Source organism: Arachis ipaensis, chromosome B09 (assembly GCF_000816755.2).
Source record: "Arachis ipaensis cultivar K30076 chromosome B09, Araip1.1, whole genome shotgun sequence".
NCBI lineage: Eukaryota > Viridiplantae > Streptophyta > Magnoliopsida > Fabales > Fabaceae > Arachis > Arachis ipaensis.
This window is the reverse complement of record NC_029793.2, coordinates 121,560,657-121,574,127: the sequence shown is the minus strand read 5'-3', so window position 1 is coordinate 121,574,127 and position 13,471 is coordinate 121,560,657.

Genomic DNA, 13,471 nt, shown 5'->3' with positions numbered 1-13,471 from the left:
ATTCAATAGGAACATAAACCAAATCAAGTCAAAAGAAGGTTTATTTCCTTCAACATAAACTAAACGAAATCATTCTAAACATAAGGTCTACTTTCTCCAACATAACAAAACATTGTGTCATAACTAACACAACAACTTTCACACTAATTCTTAGAAGCATCATTTCTTGAAAGACTGGTTCATCCCTGGTATTGGAATGAATTTGAACAACCTAGATGATGTGCCACTGGTTGCAGCTGCCATCGTCTAAGCACTAACACTCCCCGAATTCTTGGCCCTGATTACTGTCTCCTTTGGACATCTAACTGGAAGCTTAACCTGGAATAAAGATAATTGTTATGACCATGTTTTATACAGATTTCAACTGCTTACATTAAGCCTGGAATAAAAATATTTGTTATTGCCAATAACTTTAGAAGCATTGTCAGTTTCACCTACATTTGATGCATCTTCCTTTATCTTAGCTTCTCTCTTATCTCTCAGTCTTGCTTTAGCCTTCTCCTTTTGTATCTCCTTTCCAGCCATGAATCTTCCATGAATACATGATGCTCTCACCCTCTTCTTATCATTCTTTATATAAAATATTCTTCTGCCTTCAGCTATAGTGTAGTCCTTAAGGGCCTTTTTGAACTGTTCCAAAGTCTAAAACTTCATCTTCAGCTAAAATTGAACTTCCCCAAATTCTGCATTCGGAACATACTAAGGCCAATCAAATTCGTCCCTCCCTTCATCACTTGAGTCCGGAGGAGTCAAGGAGGCCTCTGACTCATACTCAAAATCTATGTCTAAGTCATCCCTTGGCTCCACTTCAATTTCCTCATCAAATATTGCAGGCTTTTTAGGAGCATTTTTATTATCTTCATTGGTCCCATCATTGTCATTTGATCTTAGTTCATCCCTACTAGGCCCAACAGTACTTGGCCCAGCATCATTCTTCTTCCTCACATCAGGCCCACTTCCACCACCAACAACACATCTTTCTTTCTTATCCCCTGCCCTTTTACCTTGAGTCTTAGCCTTGGCATCTCTGCTAATATTCTCTCTTACCTTTGTAGTTTTCACTATTATTTTCTTCATCCCTTTTGATATGAGCATTATCGTTGGTATGGAATTTTCACAAAAATAATCTCGTCGAAGTATAGATCTAAACCGACAAACAACCCTCAATTGAAGTTTAATTTGTTTGTCACTTAAGCAAACCAATAAAAACTGAGAGTATTTAAATCTCGGGTTATTTCTCAAAAAAATTGCAGGGAAGTGTGCATATTATTGGTTATGGGGTTACTTTTGGAGTTTTAAGGTTGATAGACAAGAAAATAAAACTAACAACTAAGAAATTATAAATGCTAAAAATCACTCATGTCAAGGATTAAGAGTCAAGGTTTCCTATCTTGGACCATTGACCACAACATGGTGACTACAAAGGATTAATTCCACTTAGTTTTCCTCTAACATCGGAGGGTTAACTCAAGTGGACATAGTTGGTCCTAGAACCAACTAACAACCCTAAATCACTAATGAAACTGGACATCAATGATCTCAAGGGACCTAAGTCCTCAATCACAAGCCAAGAGTATGAAAATCTACTCTAAAATCCAACCAAGCATTTTATCAAATACTTGAAAGGCATAAAAGAAAAACATGGTAAAATAGCAAGAAATATAAAATCTAAAACTACCAAATATAAGAAAACAACAATAACAACTCAATTAAACAATAAGAAACATAAAACATAAATCGCATTAACGGAAATTCAAATCAACAAGAGTCATAAACATAAAGGCAACAAAATAATAGAAATAGTAAGTAAAACTAAAAGAACAAAGATGTAAGAACAATAAATTTCAAGGAGAACTAAATCAAAGCAAGAATTAAACCTAAATCTAAGAGAAATCTAACCTAATCTACCCTAATTCTAGAAAGAAGAGAGAGCGTCTCTCTCTAGAATATGACTTAAAGCATGTTTCTATTCTATCCTAATTGCTCTTCCCTAGTTCCTTCTTGAATTTGGTCTTAAATACTTTAGAATTGAGTTGGATTTGGGATTGGGTGAGCTCAGAAACCGACCCCAGCGTGTTTCTTTAAGTTGATCACGTGCTGCTTGTCACCGTACGCGTCATGTCACGTGTACCCGTGGCCTGGCAAATTTCTTCCTCACGCGTACGCATGGCCTTGCGTTCACCGAATCCTTATTTTTCATGAATTCTCCATCTTGCATGCTTTTTCTTCACTTCTTTAATCCAATCCTTGCCTCCTAAGCCTGAAATCGTTAACAAACACATCAAGACATCGAGTCGAATCAAGTGGATTAAATTTAGATAATTAAAAGCCTAAAAAGTATGTTTTCAATCATTAAGCACAATTAGGAAGAATTCACAAAACCATGCTATTTCAATGAATAAATATAGAAAAAGTTGATAAAATCCACCAAATTCAATACAAGATAAACCATAAAATTGTGGTTTATCAATCTCTCCACACTTAAACATTAGCATGTCCTCATGCTAAACTCAAGAAAGACAAAAAAGGGGTTATCAATTTTATTCAATGCAAACTATCTAAATACAAACTATCTATATAAATATAACTATTCTAATTACTATCTATTTACCTATAAGTATATATGTAGTCAAAGTAAATCAAATTTTCAAGAAAGCATAAATGCATAATCAAGGGCCAAAATAATCATAACAAAATCAAATTCATAACTGAATTGATTTATTCAAAAGAATTTACAAATTTGCAAGATAAGCAATGATCAAAGATGGAAATATGGAATTGAGCAATTGAACCTTCACCGGATGTGTATATGAACTCTAGTTGCTCAAATGTTTAGGGTTAATCTACTCACTTCTCTTCTAATCATGCTTTCTAAAGTTTGTTTTTATCTAACCAATCAACAAATATTTAATGTATATATGCAAATATCATGAGGTCTTTTCAAGGTTGTAATGGGGCTAAGGGTAAAGGTCTATATGTATAGCTAAATGGCTAAGTGAGCTAAAATTTGAATTTTTGGTTAACCTAAGTTCTCACCTAACACATACACAATCTACACAATTCTAAAATCAAGCTTAGTTACCCAAAATCTCACTTTTACATACACACACACACACACACACACACACACTCATGTATTAAATTCAATTCAATCACATATGCATTGATTTTTATTGAATTTCTCATAGGGGTAATTTTGTCCCCTTTTCATTATTTCTCTTTTTTTTTTAAGAACATAATGTATACCAAGACATCACTGCATATGGTTTCCATACTATTACATGAGTATGTACCTAAGCTCTCAATATTTCTTAATAAAAGTAAAACACATTTTTATCAACCAAAATTCTCACATTTTTCCCACACTTAGTTGACACACACACTCACTATCTCAAGCTAACTAAAGATTCAAATAGGACAATTAATTATTTTTCGCTTAAGGTTAGTGATGTGGTAATATAAAGAACAAAAGGGGAATAAAAAAGCTCAAAGTGGCAAACAAAGATAAATGAAATGGTAGGCTATTTAGGTTAAGTGAGTTATAATGAAGTGATGGCCTCAATCACATAAATGCATGTATATACACTAAATAATGGATATATAGAATTAAACAAACTAAAGATTGCAATTATAGAGAAGAAAATACACAAGAATCAAAATCATGGTTAAATGATGTAACCATATAATTAAGCTAAAAATAATGAAAACTTCAACTCAAGTCAATTTGAATCTTAATGCCCTTTTTAGAAAAAAGAATTTCTTGAGAATTTCATCAAATTGATCAACATTTATTTCCCATTTTCAACCAAATCAATTTTTTATGTGTATCAGAATAAACTAAATTCAATTATGTACACTTTCCAATCACAACTAATAAACTAAAATAACTAAGCTAAATCTATATACTACCAACATAAAAAGATGCAACTAACTCAAAGTCTAAAATATATACAAGCAAAAGTGCAAAGTGCGATAAACTAAAAAGTATTCAAAACAACCAATATGTACAAAAATCCAAAAGTATACTAAAATAAAGATGCAAGTACGGAAAATAAAATAAAATAAAAGTGTCTAGAATGGAATGGTTTACCAAAATAACTCTGCTGATGAAGGCGGCCTCCCCACACTTAAATGTTAGCATCGTCATCGATGCTCCTGAAATCAAGCCGGGTGAGAGCAGTCATCGCCTGTATCTCCACTGTTTGCTGCGGGTGGCTGTGGCTCTGCCGGCTCCTTAGCCTGGGCCTCCTCCTTCTCAGACTGATTGGAGTGTCGGGCTCAGAAGAAATATCAATGCCTCCAGAAGTCACAATCCGCCTCAAATGTGCATAACGTCGCCTATTGCGATGTTCCATCTGATCCACGCGCTCGAAAAGGCGCTGCACGAGACGGTAGATCGGCTGGAAAGTAGATGATGGTACTGCTGTGGAAGGTACTGATGTTGTCGCTGAGGGTCCTGCTGTAGCAGAGGAAGTAGATGGCTCTGTAGAAGCAGTGAGTGCTTGACGATCTCGGCGGCTAGACGCTGGACGATCTCCGAACCAGTTGCCGTGCGGAATAACTTTCTTACGGCCGGCAACTGTCGGTTTCTCATCACCCTGCTCCCAGGAGACTTCAACCCGGTGAGCCATATGCCCAAGGAACATTAGGATGGACAGCTATGGTATAGAGGACTGCATCCCAATCAAGCTCCATACGGTGAATCTTCTCCTCGGCCTTACAGAAATCATCTTTATCACTAATCTTCGGCTGAAAGTGGAGGATCTCTTCAATAGCCTCCTCTGTCACTAAAATTTGCCTGCCTTGGAGCTGAATCGCATCTAGGGTTGCCCGGTAATAGTTACAATAAAATTCTCGGACCCAAGATGAGTTCACTCCCACTAAGTCTCGATCCAAGAACACCCAACCTAGTGACTTAATCCGACGCTCAGTAAACTGCGTCATGTCGGGTGGTATCTCAAGCTTCCTCTCTACGTGAAGGTTTCGCTTTTCTAGGAAGTGCGAAAACTTTAGTTCATAGTAGAGATTAGCAAACTTCACTCGGTCTGAGGAAGGTGTAGCTTGATCAGCCTTCTACTTCGCAGTAAGCTGCCTCTCAGATAAGGTTTCATCCGCTATCTCAGTGGATGGCTGTGATCTTTTTCTTTTACTTGAGGTTGTCTTAGCCTTGCCCTTTCCCTTTCCGTCAGTCATTCTGAAAAAGAAAATTCACAGGAAACGGGATATCAAATAGAAGCTAAGGCGTGTAAGGCAAAAATAATATAATAGGTAGGCAAGAGACAAAAAACAGAGGAATTAAAAGCTTATGCATGAAGTGAGTTAATAAAATGCAATCAACTTGGAATAGAATGAAAATAAAAATAAAAATAAGTCAAATTCACATTCCAAGTAATTGTGTACAAGGAAAATCAAATTGCTTGTCCGTGAAGAAACAAACTTGCTATGCATTAAAGGAATAGTAAAAGAGTTAATTTAAAAAGAAAAATTAAAAAGAAAAGTTAAAAAGTTAGTTAAAATCAAAAGTTAGAAAAAGAGAGAAAGTTAAATGTTAATAGCATAGCAAATATTGTTCTTAAATTAAGAAAATGTTCAAAAATAGTTAAGAAGAAGCAAACTCACATTAATGTAATATAATGCTAGCATTAATGATGAATTGAATAAGGCTAAATAAGCACAAAAAGGAGAAATCAATTATCAATGTGTTTGATCACTAAATTTGTAAAAATTGGTGTGAAAAGATTGAAACATGCACTTAATGTAACCCAAAATTCATTGAAAACAAAAATTTTATGCAATTGGTTACAAAAGTGAAAATGCACCAGTTTTTACAATCTTAAAGAACCTCAATAATCAAATTAGCAAGCTTAGGTCAATTAGGAAATTAAAAGTGTGCACTTCAATGATTGTATGGAAATTAGTTGAATTCAAATCATGAAGTGAAAGAATTGACCGAACTTGACAATTCAAATCATAGAAGAGGTTCAAAGATAGTTGGCTAACAATAGCTTCTTATTGCAACCAATCATACTATGCAACATAAGGGAACCAAAAGAAATAGAAACGTTGGCCGAGTAATTTATTAATTGAGTTGGTCACAAAACAAAACTATAGCAACAAATTACCAACTTAATTAACAAATCCTAATCAATTAATGCACCAAATTTAAAAAATTTTGGAAGCATTCCGACAGTAAATAGGACGTTCCCGAATTTAAACAAACAGAAGAATCAATCCATATGAACCCAATTAACATCAAACAAGCACAAATCACAACAGCTCATATGAATTAAGCAGTAACAAGCAAAAGTGGCAATCAGCAGCAATTCACAAATTAGCATAAGACCATGACCAACATCATTCAATCAAAACAAGGTAGTAAACCAATGATTCTAGACATTATTATCAACACAAATAAGCAACTAAATCCACTACAATTCAAATACTACCTAACTACTTAGAACTAACTAAACATGCATCCTTAACTAATCTAATTAACAAAAACAAACCTAACTAACAAAAATTAAACTAATAATTAAAATAACTAAACCAAGATTAACTAATTAAACTCAGAAAAAATGAAAATAAGGAGAACCTAGAAATGAGGCAGAATCAGAGAGTGGCAAGGGAAGAAGAGTGGTGGCAGAGCAATACCGGCCTAGAGGTGGCACTGTGCTGACAGCGGCAGAACCAAAAACAGGAGAATAGGGGAAGTCCCTATTCTTGTTGAAGGTTGTGGTAGGCTTAGAGAAGGGAGTTGAATCTATGCCTTCCTTTTTAAGTTGCTGTTATTACCCTTTTAAAACAAACGTTCAATTCTGATTCTGTTTGTACTCAGCAGCAAAAATTTATGAGACAATTTATTTTTGTCTCATGAATATCAGAAAACAGAACACAGCAGAGAAGAGAAAAGCTAACACCAACATGTATCCTGGTTCGGTTGCCTTGTGCTATGCAACCTACATCCAGTCTCCTCCACAACTATGGAAGAATTTCACTATAGTTAACAGTATTACATACACCAATTTCACAGGATTGACCCAATCCTTTCACACTCAAGTTCTAACCTAACTTAACATTGGCTATGCTAATACTTAACTATTCACTCTTAGTGCTAACCCAACTAAGAAAGGGATACCTTACAGGTACAAGATACAAGACATAAACATACCTAAAGAAATCTGAAATAAACTCTAGGCTTTTCTCTCAAGTGTTTCTCTCAGCCTTTTTCCACCCATGGCTTTTTCATAATCTTTCTCACAATGCCTTTTCTCACAAGAAATTACAGAAAGATAAACTTAGAAAAGCACATTACAATCAGTAAAACATGAAGGAGATTGACTTTATCAGCAGCCTCTTTGCTATGTGCAAAACCAGATTCGCAAACCTTAGATGCAGTTCTTCAGTATTGGCCGAATGCTTCTTTGAAAGAAAGCATTATTCAAGTAGAGAAACTTCTTTTCAGAACACTATTCTCAAACTCTGGTTTTCTCTCCTTGCCTTCTGAATGAACAGCAAGATTCATTTATCTCCTTGCATGTTGCTGGGTTCTTCTTCCAAGGTCAACACCTTGAGCCTTGAGCTTCACCAACCCACAGATTCACTTTTTCACCTCAATCCTTAGAGAAGAAACTTTCCTTCTGACTTCCTCACCTTGACCGAAAGCCATAACACAGCAACCATGGAAATCTCCCAAAGGTCAACTTGATCTGAGCCCTTGAAAACCAACTTGGTCCCCAAGTCTTGTTTAAGACCGTAGATACACAGCAGGGAAGAACAGAAATCCCCTTTCCCTTGTATCCCATTTCGGATAGAGCAGAGAGATGGGAAGAAGAGATGAAACCGAGTTGCATGTATGAGGAAAAGATTTACGTATAACCTAAGCTTGATTTGGTTTGGATTTGTTGAGATGACTTCTGCCTTTCAAGCTTAATTTCTCTTTCTTTCTTCTTCTGTGAATAGCGTGTGGAGCTAAGCACTTTCTCTTGCTTCTGTGATTTGACATGGTCAGAGAGAAAAGAACGTTGCTTTGGTAAAAGCAAGTGAGAGGGAATGAAGGCTTCAATCTTGTATGAGAAGCTTGGTGGGATTAACTTGAATTGATGGACACGGGCTTGGATCGGGTTTGGTTTGATTAGCTTGGCCCGTTGGTTCTTTTGGCTTCTTTCTTTGCTTTTCCTTGGGCTTCTAATTTTTGCTTTCAGCCCACCATCCTTACTGTTTGCTTTACATTTCATTTGGGCTATAAAATTGAATTTTAGCCTGCAACAATAAATAATTAGTAATATTTAATTTATAATTACTCAACACAAATTATTTATTTTGTCCAAAAATAATGTTTGTCATCACTAATTAATTTAGTTAATTTCTTAACTCAACAATCTCCCCCTTGATGACAAACATGATTTAAGCACTAATAAAAAGGAAATGAATTTGGGTAAGGTTTAGAAACTCCCTTTGATTTTTGTTATTTGCTTTTATGTTGCTCCCCCTTTCCTTTTCAAGATTAGCTCCCCCTGGATTTATGCTTTCCTCTTTGTTCCTGTTTTACATTGTACTTAAAGAAAGCACAATAAAGAGCTATGCACATTTATCTTGTCTAAGGGATATCAAATAAACAACACCACATAATTAGCCCAACATCAAGCTAATGACAGCAGCAAAAGGATTCAGCATGTGAAATCAAGTTTTAATACAGCAATCAGACAAAAATCCCAAAAGAAATACTAGTAGCTGCAGCAATGCCAAAAAATTCCTAGGACACATTTACCATCCTATTATCCTATTGCTATTACTCCCCCTTTTGTCATCAAGGGCGGATAATAAGAAAGATCAGCAAAAACAGCACCTTATAACCTGCAAAAGAGAGTTAGTGCACAGTCCTAATGAATTAACAAAGGTGCAATGTTATCCAAAGTTATTACAGTCATCCAAGAGAACAAAACAGTTCAACAATATCAAAAGAAACAGAATTCATCAGACAAAATGAGCAGACAGCAGCAGCTTTATGAAACAATTCTTAGGCATCCGAACCACTTTCCTCCGAATCAACTTCTTCATCAGCATCAGTGGCAGGGTCTTCATACTTTTGAAGGTTATCAATGAAAGTCATGATCACAGCCACTCTATTTCTTGACTTACGAAGGAAATTTTCGTGCTTGCTTGCTAGCTTCCTTTGCTCTTTGCTCATAGCAATCAAGTGATTTGATTGGGAGACAAACTCCTGAACAACATTCTAGACAATATTCAGCAGAGACGTTGGAAGAGAATTGGGACGCGAATGAGAATAGAGTTCTTGCGTCAGGGATAATGCAATTCAAACCCACACGTATGCGTGGGTCACGCCTAAGCGTGGCAGGGGCGAAATGGTGAGCGACGCATAGACGTGACAAGTGAAAAGAGGGGGTGACACGTACGCGTGAGAAGAAATTGTGCTAGACACACAGTTTCCACACACTACGTGCACAACTCACTGTCGGGATCGTGCGATGGCACAGTCCACGCACGATCCTAGCACGTTCAGATTCTGGGGGTCACGCGTACGCCGTACGCGTGGGTCAAGCGTACGCGTGACAAGGCCTCTCTCTTTTTCTCTTATTTTTTTTAAGAAATATAAAATAGAACCAAGACTATCCTACCCACTATTTACATTTCTAAACTAACCAGAATTCAAATCTAACAAAATCTTTAAATTTTTGAAAAAAAATTTCAAATACTCTACTATGCAATTTAAACAAAAATGAAATTTAAACAAAGATGAAATTCAAAATAACTAACCTACAACTTAAGGCATAAACCTATCTAAACAAACTAACACATAAGGCAATATATACAAGAGTAATATCAAGGCAAGAAATTACCTAACAATGGAAACTCAATTCATTCATTAACTATATAAACAAGAGAATGAAAAGAGGTTACCATGGTAGAGTGTCTCCCACCTAGAACTTTTATTTATTGTCCTTAAGTTGGACAATTGGGAAGCTCCTTGTCATGGTGGCTTGTGCTTGTACTCATCCTTGAACTTCCAAGAATGCTTGGTCTTCAAGTGGTTGTCAGAATTTCGAACCGATTTCACCAAGTTTCGATGAAGTTCTTCACAAAATATGAGCTCCCAAAGTTGATATTCATCTTGTAATTCGGGATCCCATATCTTATTTTCACACCCGTCTTCAAGTTGATCCTTGTGGTTCCATTTGGGTAGTAAACAAACCGAATTCTCAATGAAATACCAAAGTCTTTTCTTAGACCCATCCAATTGAGCACTAGTCCAATCTTTGCACTTGATTCTTGAAGTCTCAACCTTAATGAGCCTTGATTTGCAACGCCAACCGCTAATCATCCTCCTCTTGCACTTTATTCCACAAAGGGTCCTAAGTTGACCATCCGTTTCAAGCAAACCAAATTTGAGTGTGACAATAAAGCTTAAGGATACAAGTTTCACCCACTCAAATGAAGAAATAGATGGTGACCTAGGTAGAGAAGTTTCTAATTATCTTGACAAAGCGAATTCCACTCTCGTCCATCCTTTTAGAAGGACTTCCACCTCTTGACAACATGATTCTTCACTTTCAATCTTTTCCTCATTGCTTGCCAAGAGACTTGGAGGTTGTGCACATTCTTATTTGACCTCTATTTCATGTCCAATGGAAAAGAATTCAACAAAATCATCGAGGTGATTAGTTAGTGTAGATAAAAACTCATCGATGATTGAATCCATTTCTTAATTAACCTCTCTAAATTCTTCAACCATGATATGCCTTGGAAGTTGTGTACTAGCCTCCTCAACATCAATTTCAAACTTCTCGGAAGGAGGCTCTATAACTTTTGGTTCCCATGGACTTTCAACATTTTCTAAGTCTTCAACCACTTCTTCCTCTTCAATTATTTCGGCCTTCTCCACTTGTTCCAATACAAAATCCCACTCCTTATTCTCCACCGGAGTTTCTAACCTCTCTTTCATACTTCGTTCTTCATTTGCTTCTCCACATGTGACCATGGGAGCGCCTTGAGTGCATAGGCGTTATGAAGCTAGATCGGTTACTACCTTGGTCAAGGTAGCCATGAATTCCTTCTTACTTCCTTTGAGCTTCATGTTGCTCCTGAAGAAATGAAATGAGAGTGTCATTCATTGGACTTTGGGGTGGATAGGAAGGTTCATTGTTTGAGAGAAAGAGTTCATAATAGGAAGGTGGTTCATACTGGTGGGAGTATTGAGGTGATGTATGTGAAAATAGTAGTTCTTGGGAGTATTGATGTTGGAATTGTGGTGGCTCTAAGGGTTTTCGCTCATAATAGTCACATGGGTGAGGTAAATGAGGTTGGTGGTATGATGGATATGAGTTATAGGAAGGTGTTTGGTGGTATGAGGCTTGTGAGTATGATGGTTGAGGGCTATGTTGAGGATAGGGTTCATAGACATATGGTGGTTGTGGTTGATAACCACGAGATCCACCATATCCATTAGATTGATATGTATCATGGTATGGTTCATGCTCATAGTACATTGGAGGAGGTTGTTGCCATGAAGGTTGATCATATGCTTGAGGTTCCTCTCACCTTTGATTGTCCCATCATTGATGCATATCCTCGTTGAAATTCTCATTTCCTACAACATAGTTAGAACCAAATTCATAATCAAAATGATGAAAATTCATATTGAGAAGAGAAAATAAAAACAAAAACTAATAATTTTATTTAATATTTAATTAAATTGGTTGAATTCCGATTGAACTTCAGTCGAACTAGTGAACTAATAAACCAGTCATTCTATCGGTTCATTGACCCATTCGGTTCTTACAACCTTGTTGAGGAGACCATAAAAAAAAGGGAAAAAAAATTTCCTTGTTAAAGATTACTAAAAGGAAAATCAATTGCGTAATGTTAAGGCCAAATATAGCAAAAATAAAAAGTTTCAACTTAAAATTGCGACTACATTGGGATCAAACCCAGAATCTCTGGTTCCGTAGATCAGCGCCTTATCCATTGGGCCATGGAGTCTTTTCATTATTATAACTAAGAAAATTATATGGTACAGATCTAAATCTGTACAGATTTAAAGATTTGTTTACTTAAACCACACTTTCTAAAGCTACACTTTTCACTTAAAACCGTAGCTCTTCACAAAGAAAAACGTCACCTAATGGAAAAAAGTAAATTAGAAGATTTAAGAGAAGAAATAATTAAGTTATCAAAATTAATAGATCAAAAATTAATGATTTTAACTAATGTTAACTGTAATGACACCTCAAAGAACAGCTAACAAAGCTGGTTATATTTCCAGATGCTTCTCCATCTGACACCTATCAGTTTTTCCAGTATGGATTAATTGATACAATCTTAATTTTTAATGATCTAAAAAATATTAGTGAGTTTCCTGCAGGATTCGTTGATGCAGTAAAGAGATTTAAAAATATGATTGACAATGTAAATCCAAGGGATATATCCCTAAAATTTAGAAACAGTCAACCTATTTTTAATGAAGAAGAAGAATGCTTGGTTCCAGCACACCAAGTAATATTCATGTCCGTCTTCCCAGGAAATTTTCAACCAATTGATCAAATTCAAGATTTAACAATTTACAGTCATGAAGGAAGGCTAGCCAGCACATTAGCAAGGGTCTTTGAAAGAACTCAAAAAATAACGAAGGAATCTCACACAAGGATTAATTATAAAAGTAGAAATACTCTACTTGTGTCCAGTAAAAGAAATGAAATTGAAGAAAGAGAGATGAGACTCTTGGTAGAATTTGAATCAGCATTCTACAACTTATCTGGACTTTTAGAAAAGCTCCCTGAAGGGATAAAGAGGAATCTCTGCTATTTGATAAAAGACAGAGAAGACCACAAGTGCCAGCTATGTGCCTCAGAGTTATCTGAAGAAAGCAATAATGAAACGGAATCAACTCACATGATGAAGGAAGAAGACAATACATCTGACGGTCACATGATAAAAGAAGAGGACAGCACATCTGAAGCATCTCTCAACATTATTGCATAGTGACGTAAGCACTTAGGTCATAGAGCACCAACAATGTAGCTGGTGAAAGAGAACAAACAATGACGTAAGCAATGACGTCATAAGAAGGGTAAGGATGGGAATTGTCCATCAAATCCAACTATTATAAATAGGCTGCTTAGGCAATTGTAAAGGCATCAGACAATAGGAAGCAGGAGGCTAAGAGTACTCATATGCTAGGAGAGCAAGGAGGAAGCTGCCGAGGCGATTCTATAGTCTGAGGAAGAATCCCCTTAGGGAAAAATAGTTCTAAACTCCCATCTGGAGTTAGTATCTACAATCTCCCCTCTGGAGATAAAAACCCCTTATGTAAAATATACTGAATAAAGGAAGTTTTTCTCCAAAAAGGTATATCTTCATCTTAATCTTTAAATTATGAATTATTTAGAAAGTTTAGAATTAACAGAAGAATCTGATTATTATAGATTAACTGCTTTATTAGATAATGAAAAGCAGG